Source organism: Ailuropoda melanoleuca, chromosome 12 (genome assembly GCF_002007445.2).
Source record: "Ailuropoda melanoleuca isolate Jingjing chromosome 12, ASM200744v2, whole genome shotgun sequence".
Lineage (NCBI taxonomy): Eukaryota > Metazoa > Chordata > Mammalia > Carnivora > Ursidae > Ailuropoda > Ailuropoda melanoleuca.
In genome coordinates, this window is record NC_048229.1 from 51,234,071 (window position 1) to 51,247,437 (window position 13,367).

Genomic DNA, 13,367 nt, shown 5'->3' on the forward strand with positions numbered 1-13,367 from the left:
CCCCCCCAGAAAAAATCAAAGGCAAAGTCTCAGTTTGGTGCTAACGGGTCTTCAACACCTTCCTCACACTTGCAAATCTCCCTTTTCAACAAATAGAGGGCAAAGCCTTAGGCAAGCAAGGTCTCCAGTAAGCTTTTGATAATGGTGTTTACTCCCCTTGTGTTTATTTTCAGGATTTTCTTCTGTGTAAGGAAAAGTGATAGGGTTTTCCATTTGTGGTGGTCTTCATTTCACATTTATCTGAGGGAAAAACTGGAGTTAAACAAAAATATGAAGCGGAACAGAATGTGGATGGAATGAGAAGTGAGCAAAAGTCATCACAAGGGAGGCGCCGCTTGACCAACTGAAGACTGGAAAATCCTTGTGAGGGTCTGAAGACGCTTGGGCACTGGTGGAAAGTACAAAGGAACGAAACAGGAAAGATGGGAGCTGTCTGTAAAACCAAGACTATGCAACAGTCAGAAAGGGGTTAGCACTGTTGGAAGGATTTATTCCAAATAGTAGAACTGCTCTCCCCTTCTTCCCTTCTGGAAAAATGAGAGACCTGCTTCCCAGACAAGTGGGGACAGCAAATTATCAATGTGCCCCGTAAAGAGAGAGATCAGAGTTCCCATGTAAGAAGGAGAGCAGGGCTGGCTGCACTACGGCGGGAGAAGACTTGGGACTATCCACTGTGGGGAATGGCTAAGAGAATCAACAGACCAACAAAAGAATGAAGAAGAAAACAACAAAAGCAGGAAAATGGTCACCAAGTTCAGTCGCCCTCATGTTGAGAAATGCCACTTCCTGGAGGTTGATACAACATATGCAGCAAAATGGGAGGGGACTGGGGGTGTTGGTGGGCCCAGGACAGCGGAAAGGTCTTCATAGCCAAGGTTGCACAATGGTCAAGGGTTAACAAAATCGGCCAGTGGAGGAACAGAGGAGGAAGGGGCACACAAGAGCATAAAGAACCACAGGTTTCTAGAGAAGATGGCATCAGAGGTAAGCTGGGTTTGATCAAAAAGGAAAAGTGTCAATTAAAAAAAAATGTTTAAAAACTGTTGCCTGAAGACTGACCTGTACTCACAACTTTGTTACCAACAGTCAGGACTGGAGAAATGGCAGTATAAAAATTCAAGAGGTATTTTTACAAAGAAGAGAAATGTGGGCCTGAAATACAGGTGATCAATTAAAATCAGGACATAAGGATTTGCAGTTCCTGCAAAGAGGAACATAAATCACCAGGTATCTTAAGCATGCCCCAAATAAAACCCCCCAAATGAGGAAAGGACTGAGAAGCTATCTTGTCACAGTGCATCGCCAAAAGGGGACCCTCCAAAGAACAAATGAAAACTAAAATATTGAATAAGGTTTACCAAAATATAGTGCCCTACTTGGTACACAAAAACCTCAGACATGAAGATACCCAAGAAGGGTTTCCTGACCTCACCGATCATTCACTCCCTGCTAAAGTACGGATTGTGTCCCTGCTTGTCCACTCACCCCTTCCTCCACAGCAATGTCCTGCGTAGCTGGTCACGTGACCAGCCACCATACAGACCACATTTCCTGGATACCTTAAAGGGGAAGTGGTGTGGCCACGCGTCTCAGTTCTGGCCAATGAGAAATAAGCAAGTGTCACGTGGCAGCTCCCGGAAATCTCCCCTTTCCCTTGACCACCTTCCTCCTGGTTGTACCACGGATGATGACGGAGCTCTACCCTGAAGGGTCAAGGGTCACATGAAAATCAGAGGTAGCTTGGCTCCCAGGTGCCTAGGAAGCCACGACAGCTCTGGGCTACTTACTTCTGGAGTTCATTAGAGAAAAGAGAGATGAACGACTAACCTCATTTACGCCATTGCTACTCAAGTTATTTTTTTTCTGCCGGCCCACCTTAACTAACACACTCTTCTTTGCCTTTTATCAAAGTCTCCCTGTTCTTGACCATTTGACCTTCCTTGGCCAGCCTGAATCCTTGGGACTGAGAACAGTCATTTCAAATTCCCCTTCTCCCAACCCGTGTTCTCTCACTCCTGCCTAAGCAAGGTGCACCACCTCGTCCTCACCACCCATCGCTCCAGTCCCTGCCAGCAGCACAGGAAATGCTGAAAGGGGACATTTAAGATAAAATCTAAACTTAAAACCATCTAAGAGGGATCATCCTTACCACAGGCGAGCTCAAGAACAGGACAGGAGATTGCTCACCATTGCACTCCCGCTGTCTCCAAGTATCTGGCACATAGTAGGTCCCACGTGTTTACTCAAAGATTAAACTACCACCAGATCTACTCAAGAGTATTCTTACTCATCTCTAGTTCCCTCCTTAATCACATTTTCCTTCCCATGCTAAGCACTGTTCTAGATGTTAGGCATACAGTGGTCAGCAAATGTCCCTACCTTCACAGAATTTGGCATGCTAGTGGAAAGAGGTAAACGGGGACTATATGAATGAACGAGTGAATGAATGAATGAACAAAAAGTTCACACAGGGAGACATGCTATGAATGAAGTAATGAGACAGTGACTAGAGGTGGTGGGGGGCAGTAGAGAGAGATTTTAGACATTCAGATGTTTTTAAGCGGTCGGGCCATACTGGTAAGACATACAAAACCAAGGTGGGGCGAGAAGGGCCAGAAATGAGGTAGAAATAGGGAGGGGATGATCCTGGGTTTGTCAGTCAACTCTCCTCTTCCTGCCTTCTTCCCTCTCATTCTGTCTCTTTCTCTATCCCTTCCCCACCGTCTTTCCCACTAAAATGTATATCTGAATCTTCAACCATCTTCTCTTTCTGCCTCATTATCTCAGAGAAAGGGTTAGCCAATTTTCAAGGTGAATCCCCCCATCTACAGCCTTCATTCCAACACCGACTGGCCGTCCATCCATCATTACATCACTCCCTCTCTTTGTGCATCTTCAATCTCTCCCTCAAACATTCTCAGGTCCAGTCTTGAACATATCCTCTCGTTTTCCTCCCCCACTCCGTTCCAATGGTCATGCTCTGCGTGCACACACACACAAACTTGCACGCACACACACATATGCAAACACACACGTACACGCACAGGCAGATGCACCCACACACGCATCCAGGCACACGTCCTTTACTAGCACCTGTTCGTGAAACCTCACATCTTCCACCAGACACGCTAGCGCCTCCACACCCGCATCTCCCACCAAAGGAAACTTCACCGATGCAAACTCATCTCTGGACATTGTCCCATGGGACCATCCTACGCAGGCCTCCAGTGGGACCTCTGCTAGTGTGCTGCACTCACGCAGAAGCCCTCTCTTCTCTAACATCCCATTTTTCCTCCTTGTCCGTTCCAGACCTGACAGCCTCTGTGAGCTCCTGTACCTGACCACATGGCCCCTCAGAAGCCATTTCTCTTGTCCCATCTCTTCCTGGAGTTCTTTGACCTACTAGGGTATCTCCCTTAGGCTCACATATATTCTCTCTCTCTCTCTCTCTCTCTCTCTCTCTCTCTCACACACACACACAGAGTTCATGAACCCTCACGTGCACACACCCGCTCCCCTACCAAACTAGAGGCTTCTTAGGGTGGACCACAGCCCATGTCAGCCCCCAACATGAAGTACGTTCCTAATAAGTACTTGAAAAATGATAATCACTGTGTCTTACTCAACAAGCACAGGCCATTTCTGGTCTCCACAAATCATAAGAAGAAGCACGGACCACCCAAGTCCTCAGATTTCTACAAAATTGGCAGGCCTTATGTCATTTAGCATTTAAATGGACTTTTTCTCCTACCCAACTCCACTTCCCCTCCCCATGAGGCAGGCACTTTGCTCTCCCTCTGGGGAAGCTCTGTTCCAGACTCTCAGCCCACGTGGTTTCCACGGGGATAGCAGTACCTGCCCTTGCTCCTGAGACGGGTGTGTGGCTTTGGGCCTAAGCAGTGGACCCAAGTCTGTCCAATGAGCCTCAATCCAGAGAAGTTTCTCGAACAAGTAGTAAAGAGAAGCTGTCCCTCTTGGGGAGGCGGAGCTGTGCGGACGTGCCTTGGAGCTCCTGCTGGACAACCCCCCCCCCACCTGAGGGGAGGCTGACAGACAGGGAAGCCAAGCTGACAAAAGCAGAACTAACAGAGGGAAGTGTTGATGACATCCCTGGAAACTCGGGGTCCAGCCATGCTGGAGACAAAACTCACTATACCTTTTCTATTTAATTAAAAGTTTAGGAACTTTTTTCCCATTTGCGATCAAAAGAATTTTCCCTAATACACGAGTTTTAACTACCTCTCCATTAAACCTATTTATCAGAATTTATATAAAAGCCAAATAATAAGGGTTGAATTTCTCATTAAAGACACACAGGCATAAAGCAGGAACGAGACAGAGCTATTAAGGGGCACCTGGGTGGCTCAGTTGGTTAGGTGTCTGCTTTCGGCTCAGTTCACGATCCCAGGGTCGTGGGATCAAGTCCCACATCGGGCTCTCTGCTCAGCCTGCTTCTCCCTCTTCTGATTCCCCTGCTTGTGCTCTCTACCAAATAAATAAATGAAATCTTTAAAAAACAAAAAACAAAACAGATCTACTGAGTATACCAGAGTGGCCAATATTTCTAGCAAAGTTTAACTCAACTTTTTTCCAGAAAATCAACTTCTAACCAATCATAAATACTTCCTAAAAGCTTTCTAGTCAGTCAGCATTTGGGACTCCTACCTCCTATTCCAAGAAGATTTGAAAAGAAAGTGTAAAAACTTTTATTATTCTACGGTACATCAAATCCCTTTCTCATTACAAATTGGAGGGGAAATTGCTGTAAATTTTCACAATATGGTACCATCACTGACATCACATCAATTTGGAATATTAAAAAACTCACCTCCCTCACCATAGTTAACATAGTTCGTCTATATAAGCAATTCAGGCAATGTAGAAATGACCACATTCAACTTGCAACATTTGGAATAAAAAGGCCTAGGTTAAAATGTATTTCCTCCAAAAGAAGGAATCCGTATCGCTCAAATATGTATTTAGAGCAAAATCCAAATACTTCTTGGTATTGGCCAGTTTGTTTAACTTATGGATTATCAAGACATTCAAATTATTCTTTTATAAATGAAGTAAAATCAAATTAAGATTAAAGACAGAATGTTGGTCATCAGAGAAGGGCCATTTCCCAACGTCTGAACAAGCATAGAACATATTTAAGAAAACATGGCCGCCCTGAGGAAGGGATTAAGGACACAAACCCAGGAAACAAAGAAAATAAAATGTACTACAAAGGGTGAAGATAAAACCCAACAGAGGCTCATGCAGACCTTGAATAAAAAGCCTCTACTTATATTTTAAACAGGGTTTTGTGTTTTTTTTTAAACACTTCAATCCACCTTCCAAATACATTTTATTATAAGCGTACTTAGCAAAACTCCTGTCCTCCCTCATTAAGCAAACTCAAAACAGATTCTCCAAGATACTCATGACTTCACTAATGTCATAAAATCCAACTTGAAATTGCACCTCTTACATAAAGAAAAGACCTGAAACGTTTTAATTTACAAATGGCTGATACGGTATTAAATTATGTTATTACAAATTTTACATCATTCCCCCTTAATAACAACAACTTAAAAATGTTTCTTCCTAAACAACTCTTGAGATAGAAAGGATATACCATCACGCACACGCACACACACGTACTCCTTTTTTACACCATTGTCATAATGGTACAGCAGGAGTTCCAAGTTTTCTGAGTCCCACACATTACTTGGACATGAGTCTGCAAACCTGGGGGAGGGGGGCACAGTCACGTGCATTTCCATCACTCTACTGCACACAGGACTCCCACTTGGTTCCTCAACCCTGAGCGCTCTCTTGAATTCCAGTGCATTAGGGCAAGTGTCTACATGATGTCTCTGTGGGAATATGGCACCAAAATATCCAGTATCAGTTTTAGCTTTCTTTCAAAACCAGCTTCTCCTGTGACCTCTCAGCTTCTGTTCCAGGTCCTACCATTTGTTCAGGGCCCCAGTTCAAACACTCTGAGTCACCCCCGCCTGCTCGGTCTCCCTTCTAAGTTACAGAGATGCTCTGTTCAGGGCCCTCCCCTCCTTCCCATCCATGTTCACATCTCCTTAGTTGGAATCCTCTCACACTTTTATCTCCATTGGGTGGTGACGTCCTCCCTGGTCCTCCCACCCCTTGTTAGGCTCTACACTCATCTAGTCAAAGGTCAGATCCATCCTCAAAATGTACAACTCCAACCACACCACTGGTCCACTCCAAAGTCTTCAACTGCGCTTGGTAGTAGAGCCTTTGTCTTTCCAAAGGCCTTTTCCCTTGCTAATAGAGCATTAAGATCATTGAAGCTCATGTGACAATGTGCCTGGCCCCCAGGGGATGACATGGGATTGCTCTAAGTTGATCACAGCAATCTCCTTCTTCTTGGTCAATGACTGGACTAGGGTGGGCGTGTCATCCATTTCTGATCAATAAGTTAAAGAGTCCAATGGAACTGTTTCTGGGAAAGCTATTCCTTCTTCTTAAGAGATACACAGAAGAACTTTTGCTATCACTTCCACCGCCACAGCTACCTTGCTTCCTGTTTTGCGTGCTATCCTGCGAGGATGTGATGTCTGCAGCTTCAGCAGCCAACCTGTGACCATGAGGAGACTGCTGAAACTTCCAAAACGGCAGAATAAGAGGCAAAGAGAGTCCCTGAAGACATGATTGTCTTCCTCCAAAATAGCCTGAGACTGCCTCCCTAAAGACTTTTTTGTAAGTAAACAAACGTCCTTATGCTTTGCACCACTGTTTGTTGGGTGTTCTGTTACCTGCAGCCCAAAGCATTCTGACAAACAAACTCTTCCAAGGAACAAACTCTTTACTTTACTTCTGGAAGGTCCTCTGTGCCATGCAACATCAGCATCACGTGGGAGCCCCAGCTTAGACCGCAGGATTCGGAACCTCCAGGGGTAAGGTCCAACAGTCTGTGTTCTAAAAAGCTCTCCAGGGGACTCTTGTGCACGCTGAGGTCTGGGAAACACTGCTTTGTAATATGATCACAAATTACTTGTTTTCCATTCACCTACTACCCTACAGAGCCTAAGGAGTACTGGGGTCTGGACTGCTCTCGTGACGGTGACCCCACCTCACTAGCTTTGAGCACCACATTTGTTGCTTGTTAAACTTCATCTCTTTTTAAAGTTTTGAAACTCAGACTCCAGGGACTGGAGAGGGACACCAAGGGCTGAGTGGAGAAGAACACATTGCCATCCAGGACTGCCAAATGTAGGATTATGTTGGAGAAAAGAAAAGAAAAAAAAGGAAAGGAAAGGAAAGGAAAGGAAAGGAAAGGAAAGGAAAGGAAAGGAAAGGAAAGGAAAGGAAAGGAAAAGAAAGGAAAAGAAAGGAAAAGAAAGGAAAAGAAAGGAAAAGAAAGGAAAGGAAAGGAAAGGAAAAGAAAGGAAAAGAAAGGAAAAGAAAGGAAAAGAAAGGAAAAGAAAGGAAAAAGAGAAAAGAGAGAAGGGAAGGAAAGGGAAGGGAAGGAAAGGGAAGGGAAAGAAAAGAAAAAGAGAAAGAGAAAGAGAAAAAGAAAAAGACAAACTGAAAATCCAGATTTACATGCAAGGATTTTTGACACAGACAACGAACTGAACTTTTTAAACTACGGGTCCGAAATACAGAAAACAAGTTCTCAGGTGGACTCAGCGTCCCCCAGGCAGTTTGTGACCCAAAATAGCGACTTCTTAAAATATCTACACGTACCTTGAATGTTGTGGCCACCTACATTCATTGACTTGATCTAAAATGACTATGATTAATTCTCTGCGGCTTATTGTGTATCAGTCTCTACTGGCACAGGGTGTTCACCAACACCCCCCTGTTCGGGGTGGCGAAACGGTCAGTTCACGGACCTTCAGTTAGTGTCCGCAGGACTATTTAATCCATCAGTCGGTGAAGACTGGACATCTAGAAGCACAGTCTTCTCCAGGGCCTACAAAAATGCTTAAAATGTAAGGAGAAAAATTAATTGGCCACACCACACACACACACACACACACACACATACACACACACGACAAAGTTAAAACTAACAGATGCCTGCGACATGCGAACATAAGTGAACTAAGCAGCATCGACTCAGATTGGGTGCACTAATATACCACAGCACAGTAAATGCAGGATGTGGAAACAGCATTTTAACGTCTGACATGATGTCAGGGGAGCCAGATCAACAGTGCTTAGCACCTGCCGAGGTCTGAAAAGGCCCTGAGTGCCAACATGGAACTGTCATAAGTCTTGTCTACTTTATAGCAATCCCCAACTTCTTTAACCAGTTCTACTGCCCCTCGAGGTTGCTTCCTCCAAAGGAGGATCCCCAGCCTAAAACAGTTTTCAACCATGGCTGCACGTTGGAATGACCTAGGGAGCTTCAAAAAACACTGCTGCCTGGTTCCCATCCCCAAGGGCTCTAACTAAACTGCGCTGGCTTAAGGCTGTGAGTCTGAGTATCTTTCATGAGCTTCCCCCCACTCACCATAGCTAGAGTAGAGCCAGGGCTGAACCCCCAGTTTTAGAAACATTCTGGAAAACAGTCTCTGAAATAAGTCATCTCTCCAGTTATGCCATCTTGTTAACTAGATTTTCTTTCTGCTGCCAAGGCTTGGAACAAAGGAAGATCCTGGTACCATCAAGCGCTCCGATTATCTAGAACAGAGGTCTGCAAACTGTTTCTGTAAAGGGACAAATACTAAATGTTTCAGGCTTTGCAAGCCATGCAATCTCTGTCACAAGTACTCAGCTCTGACACTGTAGCACGCAAGCAGCCACAGATGATAAACAAACGAGTGGGGCCGCGTTCTAACAAAACTTTATTTATGGATACAAATGTGAATGTCATGTAATTGTCACAGTGACGAAATATTCTTCTGCCATTTAAACACATAAAAACCACTCTTAGCTCACAGACAAGCGGGTACAGGCAATGGGCCAGATGTGACCTGTGGGCCACAGTTTGCCAACCCCTGATCTAAAACTATTCCACGGACTCGAGACCTAAAACTAATGAATGACCGAGTTCAAGTTATCCCATCAGAACTACGTTGGAAGTGGTCAGATTCTACTTCCTGCACTCACTCAACTGAACGGTCCACGCAGTTGGACGTGAGAGTGGAACTGCCCACACAGGTGAACATAAACCATAAATGACTTATTAAAAAAATGATTTTCAAACTTCACCTGCATCTGAGTTTTTCTAAGACAAAAAACTACAAAGAAGCAGTACACAAGCATGTTGTAGGAGTCCCACACAAGGATTTCAATAATGTGTTAATTTGCTACCGACATTTAAAATGCAGGATATTTCACATAAAAACTCAGATTATCATTCTCGTGGAAAAATAACTGCAAAGTGTGGATACTGGGCCCAAACGCTGGCATGGCAACAATCTACAGATGCTAAACAAGGCTACCCCTTTAAACGGGGCATGTCCCCCCCCCAAAACCCTATCTTCACAAAGGTTAACTGGCTGTCCCCTAGAGGCATTTTGAGTTTATGACCCCCTGTCTAAGGTCCTTAGGAAAACCTTCTATCTCTTTCACAACATGGCTTCAATATCTTGTTTGAGGACCTCACAGGGCAATCTCTCAATCTGCTCTCAAAATTCAACACCCCCCCAAAACCAGGCCCTAGAAATGAAATCATTGGTTCTCATGCCAGTGTGAGGTATCAACTTAAGAAGAGTTTCAATCAAATCCCCCTCTCAGTATGTCCTCAATTTGAACCATGGTCTCCAGTAAGACAGATAAATGATAAACGACATTTCAGGTCTCCTAACTCTTCAAGCTAGCCACGACAGAGGCCGGCCCAAGGAGGTGGGGTAAAAGCACTCACATCAGAACACCTTAATTAAGCAGAACGATCAATAACCCATATAGTAATTAGAAAGCAAGGTTTGGGACTGATGGAGTAAAACAAACAAAAGGCTATTCTGCATAGGATAAGAAGTCAATAGCCAGATTTTGAAAGGAGTGGGGGGAAAAAAAGACCTAAGAAAATGCAGAAAAGGCTAGTAACTAGAGTTTGGTCCAAGTTCATTATTAACCCACTGTGTGATTTCACCTGGCTCACACCCACCTCCAATACAATAGTTTATTTTGGTGTGGCAGACTTCTGACAACCACATGCTAATTGATCTGATGCATATTATCTTCTTACTGGTGGAAGGATCCAGGGAAAGAAAAATTCCGGACATACAGACAGTGGATCACTAATGAGCTTAAGCAACATAAGGCTGGCCCCCTCCCCACCACCTTTTTTTAAAATATAGGTGCTAGTTTAATTTGTTAGTCACATCAGAAAAAGAAATGTTCAAACAGTAGATTTTCCACTTGAAATTAAAATGGAAATTAGCCCTTAGAAAGCAGAGATGACGGTAAGTTTATACATCAGTGGCTGGTTCATGAATTATTAACTGATTTTAATGATCCTGGCTATATTTTATTTGAAGTTATTCTCCTACTTGCAACGACTTTTGAACCTTCAAAATTCTTTCATCCATTCACCGTAGACAGGACACTTTCTGAGCGCTGACATTTAAAAAGGATCCATATACTCACAGAATGTAAAGATAATACACACACATATAATTTATATACAGGACTCTCTGGTCGTTTGTTAAAGAGAGAAATGAATGAAAGCCTATTATTCACGGTTTGTAAATAAATTTAAAGATAAGCGCTAACTCTTCACTTGTTAAGCCTGGAGCAGAGGGCTATTTCTTCTAAAGTTTCCCAGATGGTCATTAAAACAAGAAAGGGCAGAAACACACTTTCTCTGAATCCCATCGTTTCCCCTCCAGAGTGATAATACACCTCATAGAGAGTTAAGTCTTAAGAGATTAATAATTACAGATATTCCCAAATAAAATAACTGCATGTCTTTGTATGCTGGTTTTTACATCTTCAATATAAATCTGTGAATAGCCCCACATCAGACACACAAGTTAGCTGTGAAACAAAATGCTATAAAGCCTTAATTAGCACTTGCTGTTTCATACCCATAAAGTTAATACCTCCTCTTCAACTACATTCTCCCTATAAAGAAAAATTACTGGGAATAAAATTGGGTTTTGCACTGCTGAAATTAAGAGTAGGAAGATAAAGTATTGGGGCTCGAATTAAAGATTATTGTATTTTTACCTGCAAGGAATTAAATGCAAACATCCCTTAAAATAAGTACAATTTGATTTCTACCAATATTAAGCGCTGTGTCTAATTTTCATCAATCGGATACACATGGCATTTAGGACCACCAGATTGCCGAATTACTAGGAAACCAGTGTATTTTAGGCAAAAAGCTGCATTAAGAAAATATGACAGCAAACCAACTTATATCCTCACTGGTGAAGTTGAACAAGCATCTCAATAAATACGGGGGGGGGGGGGCTCGAGCTTTCTATACCCTCCTGAAGTAAATGTTCTGAGTTTAAATGGGCTCAAAATAGCTTTTCTCAAAAAAAATATAAATAAATAAAAAGAGACACATACAGGACACCCACAATTTCCTCTGGTCCCTTGAAGTACCCTTGGGATCTCAGTGAACAGAGAGATTTGCCACGCATTGCAGTGACTGGATTAGTACAAAAGGTTTCTATTTTGGTGTCATTCGAGTGTTGCTGATCTTAAATCAGAGAAAGAAGTAGTTACATTAAGCAAGGTAATGGCTTCCAAAAATAAGAGCATGCCCAGTTCTCCCAGGCTTGCATACATACAGGCTAAGTTGTAAGGAGATAAATAATACCCCACTGGAACAATTAGGTGGATTCTCAGAAACACGACGTACTTAAGTAGGCTGCCTAAGTCCCTAACTGAGCGTACAAGGGGGACTTTTGAAAGCATTTAATAACCTGAGTAAATCCAAAATCAGAGGACAGAAACTAAAACCTGAACCCTGGCTACTGCCATAGGCCTTTCCTTGCTTCCTTTTCAATGCTTCATGTACCACTCTTGGAATTTTGAGAGCACGAACGCCCCCTCTCCCCGCCCGCCTACCACCGCCAGCACCCCCAAAGGGTTAAAACACACTGAATAATGTCCCTTCGTTCTTTACTTGTGGGGAGGCCCGCGGTGCCAGGCGCGGGGCTGGGCGACGGGGACACGGGGGTTAGGCGGAGAGACCCCAAAGGTCTTTCACAAACTTCAGCACTGGAGTTTGGAACGGAGTATAAACAAATAGAAAGGAACACGAGCCTCCATCAGCCACGGGGCACTGCAAACTGCGCCTCACTCTAGATACAATTCCTCCTCTTCCAGTTATTTATTCATTAGTTTTGTATAGCACCTTTCTTTCAGCGGCTCCTTATTTCCTCCTCTGTTATCCCAGCAATCGTAAACAAACTACGATTTGAAAGAAAAGGGGAGGGGGGAGGAGGGAGGAGCAGGGGGAAGGAGAAAGAAAAACCACAGTCAAAAGGCACAGGCCATCCAGAGCACAGCTCTTTCTCTGAACATCGCCCTCGGGGTGATGTTTCCTCCAAAGCTTGGCCCCGGGGGCTTCAGGAAGGACCAAGAAGGGGAGTCCGCGCTGCCCTGGCCCAAGGGCTGTTGACTCCAGCCCCGACTCGCCGGTCCAAGCTGCGCCAGCTGCCCTTCTGAGACCCACCTTCGCCCACCTGAAACGCTCGGTCCTCGAAGTTGGCTCTGGGGGAGGGGGAGGGGAAGGAGGTGGGGTGACCCAGGGCGTGGTGTGGAGGTCTCCAAGCCTGATCTCCCCGAAATGCAAAACTTACCCCTCCCCAAAAAATGAAAGATGAAAAGCCACTGGCGCTAACCAGGGAGGGGCCGGCACCTCCGTTCCGTGGTCCAAGGCGCCCTAGGGAGCGGGCAGCAGAGGCCACCTGCGGGGGTCCCAACACTTCGCGGCCCCCCACCCCCGCCCAATCCAGGGCACGCTCAAAAGTTTGTTCCTTTCCTCCCCCGAGCGGCCCCGGGTCCAGCTCTCGAGTGCGCGGGGAAGGTAAGAGGGGCTGGGAGGGGGGGTGGGGGTGGCGAGGTCGTCGGACCACGAGATCAGGGACTCCTGCGATGCCCCCCCAACTCAGGGGCGCTGCGATCGTGTTTACTAATAACAACAACAAAGAATCACAAGCGTGCCCCCTCTTTCAGTCCTTGGGCGGCTCTTCGCTTCTTTGGGGCAGCAAAGGAGAGTCGGCGGGGTTGGGGGGGTTGGGGGGAGAGAGAGTGGAGCGCCGGCAGAGAGACAAAAAGGGGGTGTGGGAAGGGGGCAGAAAGAGTAGAGTGAGAGAGTTGGACAGAGACGAAGGCGCAAAAGGCAAAGGAGTGGAGAGGGGAAAGAAAAGTGCAGCGGGCGGGGAGCTGGAGCGCGCGGCGCGCCGGAGATGGGGAGGTGGCCCCCGAAA

The 13,367-nt window shown here is 45.1% G+C and overlaps 1 protein-coding gene across 4 annotated transcripts in view; it reads right to left on the bottom strand.

The window, feature by feature from the left end:
* TOX3 (TOX high mobility group box family member 3) overlaps window positions 1-13,367 on the bottom strand; it is a 111,079-nt gene that overhangs the window by 96,887 nt on the left and 825 nt on the right. The gene's annotated exons all lie outside the window — the stretch shown is intronic.